Below are 15,937 nucleotides of genomic sequence, written 5' to 3'. Positions count from 1 at the left end.
GGGTCCTCGTTTTGTAGGGGGAGGGTGTCACACGGTCACAGCCCCCTGTAGGCTGTAGCTTGGCCGTAGTGTCACTGTTTCCACACCTGAGCAGACAACCGCGGCCGTGTTCTGCTGTCGGCCAGCGTCTTTTCCGGGTTTCTAGACAGCTGGTGGATGGAAAAGAAGCTCCACCCATGCGGCTGAATGCCACGACGGCCAGATTCCCGGAAACGCTTGCCGCCGCGGCAGTCAGCCGTGTGGGTGGAGCTTAATTTCCATCCACCTGCTGTTTAAAAACCCGGAAAAGACGCAACAGCTTGTCTGTGCAGGCCTTGTGAGCGTCGCAACTCGCAGTCCCGCCCCCTTTCCAGACCCTGAAAAGAATTCCCCGTTCATTTTCCTCATAGACTTGCTGCGGACTCGAGTTGTGACAAATCATGACAATAAACACAATGTTACAATTTGTAAAAATAAAAACAAAACAAAAAGTGTTGTAACCTGCCCTTTTCTTCTTCTTTCTAATTATTTGATCGGCCCAAAACATTGTGTTTATTGTCACAACTCGAGTTGGCTTTGTCCGCAGTGTAAACGTCTTTAACTTTTTGAAAAATGAATGGGGAATTATTTTCCGGGTCTGGAAAGGGGGCGGGACTGCGATGCTAACAAGGCCTGCAGGTTCAAGGTTGGGAAATTGGGGAGCCAATCAGTGCATTGGGAGCACCTGGCCAGTATTCCCATGTGTGCTCTATAAATGGCTGGGTGTTGGCTACACTCAGCCCCTCTCTCTCTGGGTCTGAGCCATAGAGTATATATATAATAGAGACTGAACTGGCGCGAAGCTCCGCCCCCCCAGCTATTCATGTCAGTGGAAGTTGCTCAGTGGCGTTTTGAAGCACCCGGAAGACTGCCGGAAGTACCGTCTCAGAACGTCTACTTCCGCATTTGACCACCAAATTTTGGTGGTCAAATGCGGAAGTGCAACCGAGCGCTCAATGTTAAAGCCCAGCTGCACGGGGTTTCCCGGTCATGAATCCACGGGTCCGCCTGTAGTCCCTCCTCCTACCACTAGGGAGGAGAGCTTCAACGTTGGAAAGTCTGCCTGCCCCCTTGGTCTGAGCACACTTTAGATTCCATGCGCGGACAGAAGAAGCTGTGTTTTGCGCTATTTCCGTTTTTTTAGACAGCTGGTGGAAGGAAATGAAGCTCCACCCACGCGGCAGATTGCCGCGTCGGCCAGATTCCCGGTAAAGCTTGCCCCAGCGGCATTCTGCCGCGTGGGTGGAGCTTCATTTCCATCCACCAGCTGTCTAAAAACCCGGAGATGACGCAAAACACAGCTTCATTTGGCCTCGCATGGAAGTTCAAGTGTGCCCAGGCTGACTGTCTCTCTCTTCCTGATGGCAGCAACAGTAGTTTGACCTTTGGTTTGCACCATTCAACACCCCACACTACATTTACCACAAATCCACTCACCTACACTACTGGTCTCACTGATTGACACACCCCACACGATTAAGTTATTGTTTATATATTGTAAATTCATTCATTCATTCAAGTTTTATTTATTCTCGAAACTCATTTTCAGTGTCGTCGAGTAATACAATCACATCAAACGTCACAATACATCAGAAGATCAGGAAAAGAAAAACAAAAGGTATACATGTGAATTACATAGGTTTACAAATAAAAAGCTAAGACAAATTTCAAAATGATCTAAAAAACAGTTACATATTGTGGGGGCCTGTATGCTCACCAAGGTTTTAAAACGACTCAGGGGGACCAATGTGGTCAATTTTAATGTTGTTTGCAGGTATTAGGGCCACAGAAGCTAAAGGCAGATCTACCAAGTTCAGAGTTAACTTTTGGTACCGTGCGTGCGTGCGTGCGATCCAAATGGTATACCTGGAATTATACCACAGGTCGTTTCGAGGAAGCAATCTGATTGGTTGAAACAGCCTTCTAGCCGTGGGTTAAACCAGCACCATTCACCACCTAATCAAAACAAAGAATTCAGCTGCTCTGTTCTCCCAGAGCGCTAGCAAACTCGGTGGCTAGGCTAGCTAGTTTCTTGGGACATTTGTGGTCTTAGTGACTACATCTGGCATTAAAAAAATATATTCTTTCAGCGATTTTCTTAGTTTTAAGGGTAACTGTTGTATAATTGCAATATTACACTCGAGGGTGTGGGTTAACGTGATTATTGCCACTTCAGTGATGCTTGCGGAACTCGACTTCGTCTCGTTCCTCACCGCATCCCTGTCGTGGCAATAATCACGTTAACCCACACCCTCTCGTGTAATATTGCTTAAATCAGCTACATTTAACCCTCCTCTGTCTATAGGACAACAGATTATTAAAGATATATTTAAGCAATATTACACGAGAGGGTGTGGGTTAACGTGATTATTGCCACGACAGGGATGCGGTGAGGAACGAGACGAAGTCGAGTTCCGCAAGCATCACTGAAGTGGCAATAATCACGTTAACCCACACCCTCGAGTGTAATATTGCAATTATACAACAGTTACCCTTAAAACTAAGAAAATCGCTGAAAGAATATATTTTTTTAATGACAGATGTAGTCACTACGACCACAAATGTCCCAAGAAACTAGCTAGCCTAGCCACCGAGTTTGCTAGCGCTCTGGGAGAACGGAGCAGCTGAATTCTTTGTTTTGATTGTGGTGAATGGTGCTGGTTTAACCCACGGCTAGAAGGTTGTTTCAACCAATCAGATTGCTTCCTCGAAACGACCTGTGGTATAATAAAGCTCGAACCTTGCCGTTCCAGCAGAGATGGAGTACTCGTAGAGAGGCTGGGGAATTTGGAATTGGCTTTACTAAATTGGGACTTGAAGGGGAGGAAATGTTTTTTCTTTTGTCTTGAAGGGGCATGATTTGTGCAATAATACTCTTTTCATTCTGAGATCTATACTATTGAAATTACAATAAAAAGATTTTGAAAAGAACCTTGCCGTTCCACCACAGGTATTTAGAAAGTAGCTTATCCGTTCCTTTGAAGTATAGCTCTTTGGAACTAATTTTGGGACTCAGTGCTTGATATGAGTAAAGAAACGTTGATAGAATAAGATACAAATTAAATGATAGAACTTGCACAAAAACAACTTTCACCCACTTTTTTTTTACTTCTGTAAACCTGTGATGTGCCAGTGAATTCTGCTGCACAGTAACTGTGCACTTGTGGCTCAGGGGTAGAGTGACCGGATGGAAACCGCAAGGTTCCCAGTTCGAACCCGGGGTCCCCCAGAGTTAGTGTCGAAGTGTCCTTGAGCAAGACTCTGAACCCCTAATTTCTCCCGATGTGCAGGTTGGTGCCTTGCATGCATGGTTTCCTCCAGCATCTGTGTGTGAATGGGTGAATGTAATACACAATCTCTGTGTGCCTTGGATAAAGGCCCTATACTATATGAATGCACCATTTACCAGTTATGTGTGCACAGGAGCCTCAAAAGGCCTCATGGTGAGGCGTGAGCATAGAACTGATTCAACTCATCTGGTATAGTGTAGTGTATCTTGGCTGTTGTTAGTGACCTCTGTCAGTCTGTCATGTGATGCAGGCCTTGCCACATGCTGCTACGGGAGTCTGTTAGTGACCTCTGTTAGTGACCTCTGTCAGTCTGTCATGTGATGCAGGCCTTGCCACATGCTGCTACGGGAGTCTGTTAGTGACCTCTGTTAGTGACCTCTGTCAGTCTGTCATGTGATGCAGGCCTTGCCACATGCTGCTACGGGAGTCTGTTAGTGACCTCTGTTAGTGACCTCTGTTAGTGACCTCTGTCAGTCTGTCATGTGATGCAGGCCTTGCCACATGCTGCTACGGGAGTCTGTTAGTGACCTCTGTTAGTGACCTCTGTTAGTGACCTCTGTCAGTCTGTCATGTGATGCAGGCCTTGACATACGGGAGTCTGCAGTGCTATGCAACATCATATCCCTCTAGATTTGATCTGTATTGCCTCATGGCATCTCTAGTGGCTCAGTGTAGGTGTTGGAGCTCTGGAACGGCCTTGGTCCCATCATCAGAGAGACAGAGAGACAATGAAATATTTCTGTGGAAACAAGCAGTGCCCGTTTTCCGTTTTGCTTTTGCAAGCTGACACTCACCAGCTACATTTTAAATTAGAAATATCGACTCCACTACATTCCTAGGAAGTGAGTCTTTGGGACCGAAACTTACAATTAATAAGCAATGAATTAACCACTCGAGCCCTATTTCAAACAGGGTGTGTGTGTGTGTGTGTGTGTGTGTGTGTGTGTGTGTGTGTGTGTGTGTGTGTGTGTGCGTGCGTGCATGCGGCCGTGCGTGTGTGCGTGTGCGTGTACGTGTACGTGTATGCGCGTCATGGCCAGATCCAGCTATAAGACAACAGGGACAGTATAGTCTGCACAGAAAGACATGTCCAAATATGGGCTGTAATGTTTTATGATATTTGTCTCCTAATCTAGAGAGATCGACAGCCAAGGTCAGAGGTCAGAGGTCAAGGTAGGAGTTCAACGGTGCAAAAGCTGAGACGCCAGCCACAAGGTCACAAGGTTCAAGGTCATTCCAAACTTCTTTTGATTTTACAGCTATTTGTTTTTGTTTGTTTTTCCTTCCTTGACCCTGTGTCCTCTGAATGTCAGAGGACCCCCCCCCCTCCCCCCCTGTATTTTAATCAAAGATATAAAATGCAACACAATTGGCATCATCAAAGGGGAGAAACAATCAACCAAAGTGTTTCTGAACCTCTTGTGACTGAGCAGTTTAGTTGTGTTATTTAAAACCCATTTCAACCTGAGCTCGATGCTACAAAATGTCTTCTAAATCATGACAGTTTTCTAAAAAACCTATGTTTCTGTGTCAGTGGTTCTCAAACTATTTCATGTCAAGAACCCCTAGAATTATCTGTATTTGGCCGCCAACCCCCATCTGAAAATATGTTGTTCTATATAGGGAACCCCCGGAAACAAAGATATGAGTTAAAAATGTTCGCTCTGAAACAATATGACTTGCGACACATTTTCTTTTCACAATTCTTCAAAAATAGCAGATCTACAAGCTCGTAGCGCGGCACTCGGTGCCGCGCTACGAGCTTGTAGATCTGCTATTTTTCAATAGCTAAAGTATAACATAATGCTTAAAACACCAACACGGGCAACAACATGGGTATTGGTGCCTGACTCACTTCCGACACAGTGCCACGATGTTGCACGGCTGCTGGGTCACCAGCCGGTCATCCTCAGTCCGCCCACTGAATCTGATGTTAACCCATTTAGACCTGAGGACGCATCTGTGTCTCCTTGTAGCTTTTAACCAGTCTCTCTCTAACCATTATTTTAAACTTTAAGCTGTTGAAAAATAGCAGATGTAGGCTATAGGCTACAAGCTCATTGGCACGTACTCGAGATTGTAGAGCTGCTATTTTTGAAAAATCGTGAAAACGAGTGCAAATCGTTAAAAATGTAAAAAAGAAATTACTCATATTTTAGCTTGGGGGGGGGGGGGGGGGGGGGGTCCCTGGAACAAAATATGTTTAGATGGGGGCGGGGGTAATATAGCATATAAAATTGTGGGGTTCCTTGACATTAAATCGTTTGAGAACCACTGACATAGAAACATAGGGTTTTTCAGAAAACTGTCATGATTTAATTTAAAGACAGTTTGTAGAATCTGCTCCTCGGGTCTTGGCTACAGAGGGACACTGTCGCCCCCTGCAGCCAGCTGAAGGAACCTTATTCTACCAACGCTGTCCCCTGTGTTATTGCTGCAGTGGTGGAAAAAAGCACTTAATTGATTGATTGATTGATTGAACATTTTATTTCACAGTAGAATAAGGGTACATTGTGTGTGTGTGTGTGTGTGTGTGTGTGTGTGTGTGTGTGTGTGTGTGTGTGTGTGTGTGTGTACACATCATCACTGACACTATAAGCATCATCAATCGAGGTATTTAATGTGTGTGTTTATGCGTGCAGATCATTTAGCATCAGTCCAGGTGTTTTGTGTTTGGGCCTTCCAGCCAGGGCCTTGACCCAGCTGGTGTTGAACATGTTTGGGCCTCTCAGCCAGGGCCTTCCTTGACCCAGCTGGTGTTGAACATGTTTGGGCCTCTCGGCCAGGGCCTTCCTTGACCCAGCTGGTGTTGAACATGTTTGGGCCTTCCAGCCAGGGCCTTGACCCAGCTGGTGTTGAACATGTTTGGGCCTCTCAGCCAGGGCCTTGACCCAGCTGGTGTTGAACATGTTTGGGCCTCTCAGCCAGGGCCTTCCTTGACCCAGCTGGTGTTGAACATGTTTGGGCCTCTCAGCCAGGGCCTTGACCCAGCTGCTGTTGAACATGTTTGGGCCTCTCAGACAGGCCTTGACCCAGCTGGTGTTGAACATGTTTGGGCCTCTCAGCCAGGGCCTTCCTTGACCCAGCTGGTGTTGAACATGTTTGGGCCTCTCAGCCAGGGCCTTCCTTGACCCAGCTGGTGTTGAACATGTTTGGGCCTCTCAGCCAGGGCCTTGACCCAGCTGCTGTTGAACATGTTTGGGCCTCTCAGACAGGCCTTGACCCAGCTGGTGTTGAACATGTTTGGGCCTCTCAGCCAGGGCCTTCCTTGACCCAGCTGGTGTTGAACATGTTTGGGCCTCTCAGCCAGGGCCTTCCTTGACCCAGCTGGTGTTGAACATGTTTGGGCCTCTCAGCCAGGGCCTTGACCCAGCTGCTGTTGAACATGTTTGGGCCTCTCAGACAGGCCTTGACCCAGCTGGTGTTGAACATGTTTGGGCCTCTCAGCCAGGGCCTTCCTTGACCCAGCTGGTGTTGAACATGTTTGGGCCTCTCAGCCAGGGCCTTCCTTGACCCAGCTGGTGTTGAACATGTTTGGGCCTCTCAGCCAGGGCCTTCCTTGACCCAGCTGGTGTTGAACATGTTTGGGCCTCTCAGCCAGGGCCTTCCTTGACCCAGCTGGTGTTGAACATGTTTGGGCCTCTCAGCCAGGGCCTTCCTTGACCCAGCTGGTGTTGAACATGCATCCACTGAAGCAGCATCGGACACCTGCATGGATGTGGTGCTACAGAGCTGGGAAACAGTCCAAGTATGGGGGACGAGGACCAAGTTAGCAACTCTGGGATGCAAGTGATCAATTAGAACACCCAACTTTGTACGGAAATAATGCAAAAACCAGTCACACCATAAATGAACCACGATTCATATACTGCAAATAAACAGAGATGGATTATAAAAAAAAAGAAAGGAAGCCCACTGCCCAGTTTTTTGGGGAAAAAGAGGAGAATAAATATCAAGTGATGCCCATGCAGGACACCATACAATAATCTCCACTGCCTGCTGCTCTCTTGTCTCTTGTGTCATGTGATACAGCTACAGTATACACATGTGGTTATCGCCAACACAGTCCCACACAGATCAGCATAAATACTAGGTCTGGGTCAAATATGGAAGAGGACCATGCAAAAACCAGTCACACTATGAAATGAACCACGATTTATACGGAAAATAAACACAAGATGGATTTTATTTTTTATTTTAAGAAAGGAGTTTTTTTTTTTATGAGAATAAATATGCAGGACAGAGACACCATACAAGAATCTCTGCTGCCTGCTCTGTACCCTCTCTCTTGTCCCTTGTGTCATGTGATACAGTATACACATGTGGTTATCACCAACACATTCCCACACAGATCAGCATAAATACTAGGTCTGGGTCATAAAGGGGGGTGTATATGGAAGAGGACCTGTGTCCAGACATATCAAACAGAGAATGAGAGCCTTTCTACTTGTGCCAGTGTTTCTGATTTGCTGTGTCAGAAACAGCAGTGGAAACATCCTCGGCTCGAAAGTAAATGACAGTGAGACAGCGGTTAAGAACAAGCCAGAGAAGGATGGAGGAGACTGTGAGCCTGACATGTGTAAACTGCTGATGAAGATTGGAGCCATGGACGCCAGGCTGAAGGCTACAGAGGAACAGGTGGCCATTCTACACACGGAGAATGAAGGTAATTCAAGTTATTAAGACTAGTAGTGAACATGCTTTGTGGAGTAGATGCAACATCTACTTAGGAAACAACTATAAAAATGCACACACACGAAAACCATGGCATGAGCGTTATTGTAGCATTGATTGATTGATTGATTGATTGATTGAAATATTTATTAACAGTTTGCAGAATTACAGTACATTTCAAGCACAAACTCAATACAAAGACTGTTAACTGTGAGTGGACGACCCAATTAAGCATTACACTTGTTTACAAGAGGGTCCACCATGTTCAATTCATTCATTAAAAAAAGGGGGGGGGGGGATTCAGATTTTTACGGGGGCCACTTTCGAATTGCAGCCGTCCGTAGGTGCCCTTTGAGAGCGGTTTTGAAGGAGTCAAGGGATTTGCATGTCTTCATGACTGTTGGTAGGGCGTTCCACATTTTGGTGGCATAGGAGCGAAAAGAATTGAGTCCCTTGTTTGTGCCGAATCTGGGTTGTACATGGTTCGTTGCACTCCCTCTGGTGTTGTGGGTGTGGACTTCGTTAACATAGCACCACCTTTGGGCCAAAATGTAGGCCTAAACGTTTCCTTTTTTCGTTTAGGTTTTGTTCTTGTCACTCTTGTTATGTGTAGCATACTAACTACGTAGCCTGGTTGTTCTTGTCACTCTTGTTATGTGTAGCATACTAACTACGTAGCCTGGTGCAGCCAGACTTCATCCGCCCCTATTGCATATGCCCCTAGGCAATATCTCACGCAGCGCAGTGGTATATTAGTATCGCAACGCGAGGCTACTAACTACGCCTACTACTAATACAATCATTATTATGATAAATCATGATTTTATATTTGATATATTCCTATTCATTATTATTAATAATTTGTATTATTAGGCTATTATTGTCGATGAGGATGAGGATGTTGTTGTTGTGCTGCTGTTATTTAAATGTATATATTTCTCAGCTGCACTGGGGAGATTTATTTATTTATTTTCTGTTCATCTTTCCTTGTTACATGAACTGGTCTATTGGACTTCACCTTAAAGAACACTGTGCCTGCTGGTACCTTTTCTTTTTACCTCGCCTCATGGAGGCATGTAAAGCCCTAAACTACACCTTAGGGTCACCATGCAACTCCTTGGGTCCAAACGGTTGCAAGGAGTTAACGCAAAAACCGTCTTGATCCTTTGGTGTGGTTTGGGGCCATTGAATTCCATGCGTTGAATCACTAGGGTCACAACGCGGGTCAGCGTGGGTCAACGTGCAACAAGACATATCACACCGCAGGGACAACGCTAAAACCGTCTTGACCCTTTGGTGTGGTTTGGGCTTTAGAGTATGCACAGAGTTTTCTAAAATAATCTGTACACATGACATGACATGGTACTGATCTAAACGTAGTATCCTGTATTTTTCTCTCCTGCTCTTACTCTACCTCTATCCTCTCTCTTCGATTCAAGGTATCAAGGCCACTGGCCTCAGAATTTTTTATGTTTGAGTGTCAGACGGCCAAACTAAGGGGGCATGAAGGCCATGGCCTTTGATCATGGAAAACCAATACATCTATTCTGCTTCTCCTATTCCAGCTCTAGTGGAGGAGCTGAGAGAGGTGACGAGCAGGCTGACGCTAAGTGAGAGCCAGGTGGAACACTTGACGTCCACCATGACCACTCTACAGACACACACTCAAGGTAATGTGTAGCCTGAGCAGCAGGGGCGAATAGTTCTTATATTATAACTGTCAGGGGTGCATGCTGTCGATACATGTCCTCTGGTGTTTGGAAGACGTGTGGAGGAGCACCGTGTCGAATCGGCGGGGAATCTTTCTTGGTTTCGGTAAAGATGGGCTCTTTATGCCCAACTCCTTTGCTGCTTTGCTTAAAACAAAAGCCACCATATTAGCATTTGAATACCTGTTCTGTGAACAGGGAACAGGCAACGCCCACCCCCCAGTGGCCCAGGTGTGAGTCATGTGACTACGTGACAAAACCCCAGTCATGGGGGAGGGAAGTTTGGGTGCTATTTTGTGTTCCTATTTTCTTCAGGGGTGCTGCCTCCAGCTACCAGGCACCCCCGTAATCTGTCGCCGCTGCTGGGCAGCATTCCATTTCGGGTTCATGATCCGGTCGGGAGCGGATGGTAACTTTCATCATGTTGTAGTCAATGATTTGTAGTCATCAGGCAGGAAACAAACACAAGGCGGAATCAGTACTATGAATGGGTACTTCTTATTCCGCCTTGTGGTTTCCAGTGTTGTTTTTGGCAGCAAATTTTAGTCACCTGGAATGTATTAGTGTTGGTCTAGTTTTAGTCGACTAAATGTCATAAGATTTTAGTCGACTAAATCTACAGGTGATTTAGTTGACTAAAATGTGTTTTGGCGGGCCTTGATGCCGTCATAATGGCTGATTTTACACTTGCTGAAAATAGCCGATCTACAAGCTTGTAGTAGCTTGTGGAAGTTTAAAATGACTTGATTTTACTTATACAGGATCTCTTGTCCACTATAGTCCCTTCCTAACATTTTACTCTAGTTTTTATTTTGAAATTGTCAACATATTTAGTCTTAGTTTTAGTCATCATAGCTTAGTTTTCATTTAGTTTCCATGTAGTTTTCGTCAGTGAAAAAAGGTAGTCGACGAACATTTTTCGTCTTGGTATTTAGTCAACGAAAACCACACTGGTGGTTTCCTGCCTGATGACTACAAATCAGTGACTACAACATGACGTAAATTACCGGAGCATACATGCGCCTGCTCCCGTGCTTGTGGTTATGGTTAGGTTAGGGTTTGAGGTGGGTTGTCGTTTGTCGGACGTCTGAACAACGTACTGCACCCAAATTACTAGCCCTAGAACGGCTCTTGTCGTTTCATACAGTATACAGTATTTCACATACAGAGCCATAGAACGGTCCTACTTAATTTCTGGTCGGGTTCCAAATTGGCGGCCTAAATGTGATAAATGCTCTGTTTGTACTCACCCATTAAATAATTCCAAAGACGTGGAGTGAAATATGGTCCTCTAGTTTTATATCCATGTGAAAGTTCTGGCACAAAACGTGTATTTAGTCAATTATCTCCACTTTTTCACGAGATGCACACGGACGTCTTTCTCTCCAGGCAAAAGGGCCCGGAATGATCGCTGGGCTGATTTTATGAATACGTCCTGTTTACCGCAGACGTCATCACCAATTGACCAGGGAAACACACAAGTTTGGGTCACACAATTGGCAGGTGGTGTGATTAATTACCCAGCACCTATCGCAAGGCACCTGCCAATAATAATCGCCTATATAGGCAATATAATACATAATGTCCAGTCATATGAAGGCGAAAAAGTGTATACATAATATAAGTAAAGTATATGTCATATCGATATCCCCGAACGGGTGTGGACCGCAAAAGGGAGAGATATTTTTCAGTTCATCTTTCTATTGAACTTCACGAACACTGTGCCTGGTACTTTTTCTTTACATTGCCTCATGGCAGCATGTTAATATGTACAGATTTTTCTACACGTACATGTAACATGACATATGCTACTGTTTTAAACCTCATGCTGTCCTGCTCTTACTCTAGCTCTATCCTCTCTCTTCTCATGGGCATCGAAGGCCACTGTGGTCTCAGAGCATTAGATTTGTTTGAGTGTCAGACGGCCAAACTAAGGGGGCATATGGCCTATACCTGATATACCTTTGAATACAGTGTTGTTTTTGGCAGCAAATTTTGATTTTAGTTTTAGTCATAGTCTCTTGAATATTTTTTATTTAGTTTTAGTCACATTTTAGTCACCTGGAATGTTTTAGTATTAGTCTAGTTTTAGTCGACTAAATATCATAAGATTTTAGTCGACTTTAATCGACAGTTGATTTAGTCGACTAAAATGTTTTGTCGGGCCTTGATGTCGTCGTAATGACTGATTTTACACTTGCTGAAAATAGCAGATCTACAAGCTCACAACGCGTCGCGCTGCGACGCGTTGTGAGCTTGTAGATCTGCTATTTTCAGCATGCAACCAAGTGTAAAATAACTTATACTGGATCTTTTGTCCACTAGTCCCTTCCTAACATTTTAGTCTAGTTTTTATTTGTTGACGAAATTGTCAATATATTTAGTCTTAGTTTTAGTCATCATAGCTTAGTTTTCATTTAGTTTACATTTTGTTTTCGACAGTGAAAAAAGGTAGTCGACGAACATTTTTCGTTTTAGTTTTAGTCGACGAAAACAACACTGTTTGAATACCAATACATCTATTCTGCTTCTCCTATTCCAGTTCTAGTAGAGGAGCTGAGAGAGGTGACAAGCAGACTGATGCTAAGTGAAAGCCAGGTGGAACACTTGACGTCCACCGTGACCACTCTACAGACACACAATCAAGGTAAAGTGTGGAACTGACCACTAGTAGTAACTGCCCACTGACCACTCTTGCTAAAAGTGCTGTAATTAAGGTTAGTATATTTTGCATGACGTTGAAAAGTATTAACCAAATCTGCCAAAATACTACAGTATACTCTGACAGTTTCTGTGACGAGCACTAAACAAGGACAACAATCTATGTGGTGAAGGAAGGAAGGAATAAACATTGTATTTTAACCAATGTGTATGTAGAATATTTTAATTCAATATAACTTACACTATTGGAGTGGCTGTTGGATAAGTGACACTGGCTGAATACTGTGCAAGCGGAGGCAGGCTCTATTAGCTGGTAAAGGTTTCAGCACTTTCATGGGGGACCACTGATCTGTCATGTGTGCTGTCTACTGTCTACTGTACAGTGTTAACAGAAGGACTGGACAACACCATGTCACAGCTAAAGGACGTCACCAGCAGACTGAGCTCTAGTGAGGATCATCTGCAACAGCTGCTGGAGACAGCGGGTAGGACGACATCAACATTTTATCCACAGATGAAAGGCTATGGTAGAAGAAATAATACAAGGAGGAGAATAATCACCTTGGGGTTAGGCATTCAGTGTGGGAGAACGGGGTAAAGATGAGCCACTTTTTTTGCTTAAGTTGTCCTGGAAGGATTAAGGCAAAATGAAATGGCAGCGAAATCGAAATAAAGATCTACCCTTATTTATTTCAGGATTGAAATCATGAGTAAGCATCTATGACAAAGGGTCACGTAAATATGACTTACGGTATTTAAAAAAACAACAACAAAGTGGTCATGTGGCTCAAATTGCCCTAGGTAAGGGGTAAGTTGATCCAAGTCAAGTGACCCTATGATATTTTAATGTTTCTACTAGTTTAAACTTGAACAGATGTATTCACTTATCAAACATAATTTAATAGCACTTTTTCCTTATAGTCTTATTTATTTGTTTATTTATTAGCCTACTTAAACAATATAAAGCCAATTAAATAACATTTGTTATTCAGAATCTTTTAATAATTTGCAATTGTTAAAGGGATTGTGACATAAAATAAGTTTTTGTTTTCTGACCTCAATTGCGCACAAAAAAACCCTGAACTTTTAACATTCAGTAAATCTTCTGTGGTCTGGGGTTTTCTGGCTCAAACAAGTGCTCTGATTATCCTGCTGTTTGTGATGTCAAAGCCTGCAAATCTCATATATGTCAATGGGATTTGCCAGCAGAAGTCACTGTTTTCACTGGTTTGCCTGTTTTCATTGCAGCTCAAAAGGCTTCCAAATCCCAGAGAAAACTCCAGTCCACAGAAAATCCACTGAATGTTCAAAGTTCAGGTTTTTTGGGTGTAATTGAGGTCATAAAACCTAAAAGAACCTCAGATAGAAATGTCGTTATAATGTAATCTGAAATGGTTTGTGTGTGTCCTAGAAAAGTCTAAAGTGGCATTCTCAGCTGGACTTGGGGGTTATGGGAACACTGGCCCCTACAACAGAGAAACCACCTTGACATACAGAAAGGTTTTCACCAACATTGGCAACGGTTACAGTCCAAACACAGGTATGCCCTAATTTGCAGTTGAGCTCACAAGGTGGTTGAGAAAACAAATGAATATAACACAAGTCCTCTTCCATACAGGTATCTTCACATCACCTGTACGAGGGGCGTATCACTTCAGTTACCACCACCACCATGCTTCAACGTCCAGGGGATATGGGAGCAATGCTTTCCTCTACAAGAACACACAACGACTTGCATCAACAGCTGGCTACAATCGAGACGGCACGTTCAATTCTGGTAATGGTGTCACGGTGCAGTTGGACCAAGGAGATGAGGTCTATGTCAGGTTACATTCAGATGCATGGCTGTTTGACAATGAGGAACATTTCAGTAACTTCAATGGAATTCTGTTGTTCACTCTGTGATACATACAGTTGGGTGCCACCGATATTGTCCCTTATCATTTGACCCATTTAGGCCCGACCTCAATTTAAAAAAAATCCTTCTAAATCCTCCAGTTTTCTGAAATAAATACTTTCACGATTTTTCAAAAATAGCTAATAGAATATTTTTCAATAGCTAAATTATAACATGTTTAAAACACCAAAAGGGGTTCCCGCCCAAAATGGGTTAACTGTCCTTTTTGCGCAGATCACGCAAACCTCAGCAAAAAGAAAAGGACAATATCGATGGCCTCCAACTGTACATCATATACAAATAATATATAGTGTGTATATGTTGTCTCAGAAATCCATGGCCATGCAACTTTCATCATGTGTGAAGATATTATTCAACCACTTTCAACCTGGCATTGGTGTTTTGGACATATCATCATAGGCAAACCTTTTCAAAGTAACAAAAATAGCAGCTATTTGCTATTTCTGTACAAAACCATTGTATGGTGAAGAATAAAACAGGGCTTAAGTTGTTAATTCATTACATTAGATACTTTCTTTTAGATTCCAATCAGGATGCCATGGGTTGTCTCTCTGCTATTAATTTAAGTACTATTTGGTGTAGGGCAAGGCTACCCAATAAAGAAATGCAGAAATGCCTTGGAAATATTTAAAAAGCTCAATTTCCAAAATTCTATACATTTTAGATATATTTGACCTTGTGTGAAAAACATTGTTTGGGTTATGTAAAACATATTTTGCCCCTGTAAACTTGAGTGACAATAAAGTTGAAGTTATAACCTGAAGGTCATTATTTTTAACGTTGTGTGTGTCATCTCTCTCCCCATTCCTGTCAAGCTACTGTATGTATATCGATTAGTCACATTTTTAATAAGTGCTTAACCTATCTGGAGTTTGTCCTAAGGCTTGGAAGGAGGCAAATATCATTCCTTTACCTAAGGATAAAAATAAAGAATTCACAGGGCCAAACAGTCGGCCAATAAGCATACTTCCTGTTCTGAGTAAATTATTCATGGAAAAAGTTCAGCAAATTCAAGAATATTTTATCAATAACAAATTGATCACTAGTTCTCAGCATGCTTATAGCCTGTCTCCTGGGTTTTGTGTACCAGTCACCACAATATATATATATATAATATATATTTTTTAAAGCAATTTTTGAGGGGTGGCTTTTGTCCCCACAAAACGTCAACATTAAATGCCATTGACAATGAAGGTAAAATGTACATCATCTTGTCCCCACACGTGACACGTCTCATATTTCCCATCGACAATGAAAGGAGATATTAGGTCAAATGTCCGCCAAATATGAATTAAATGTCCACAACACCAAACATTAAATGCCATTGACAATGAAGGGAAAATGTACATCATCTTGTCCCCACATGTCTCATATTTGCCATAGACAATGAAATATGACATAAATTTGTGGCCACAGGCCTTTGTGTAGAACAAATATAGCTGATTTGCTCGTCCACATATGACGTAAATTCTCCATTGTCATGGGAATTTAATGTTTGTGTAAGACGGAAATCTACACTATTGCTGAATATAGGAGGGGCTAGCGCACCTGAAAATAAATAAATAAATATAATTTCAAGCAATGGTTTGGGGATCTGTTAAACTAATACTGTAATAGGCCTTTAGCACTTTAATGACTTACTTAAAAGACAAGAGTCTTGGATATCT

The sequence above is a fragment of the Electrona antarctica genome, assembly GCF_951216825.1.
Source record: "Electrona antarctica genome assembly, chromosome: 12".
In the NCBI taxonomy this organism is placed as follows: domain Eukaryota; kingdom Metazoa; phylum Chordata; class Actinopteri; order Myctophiformes; family Myctophidae; genus Electrona; species Electrona antarctica.
Note: the sequence above shows the minus strand (reverse complement) of the source record.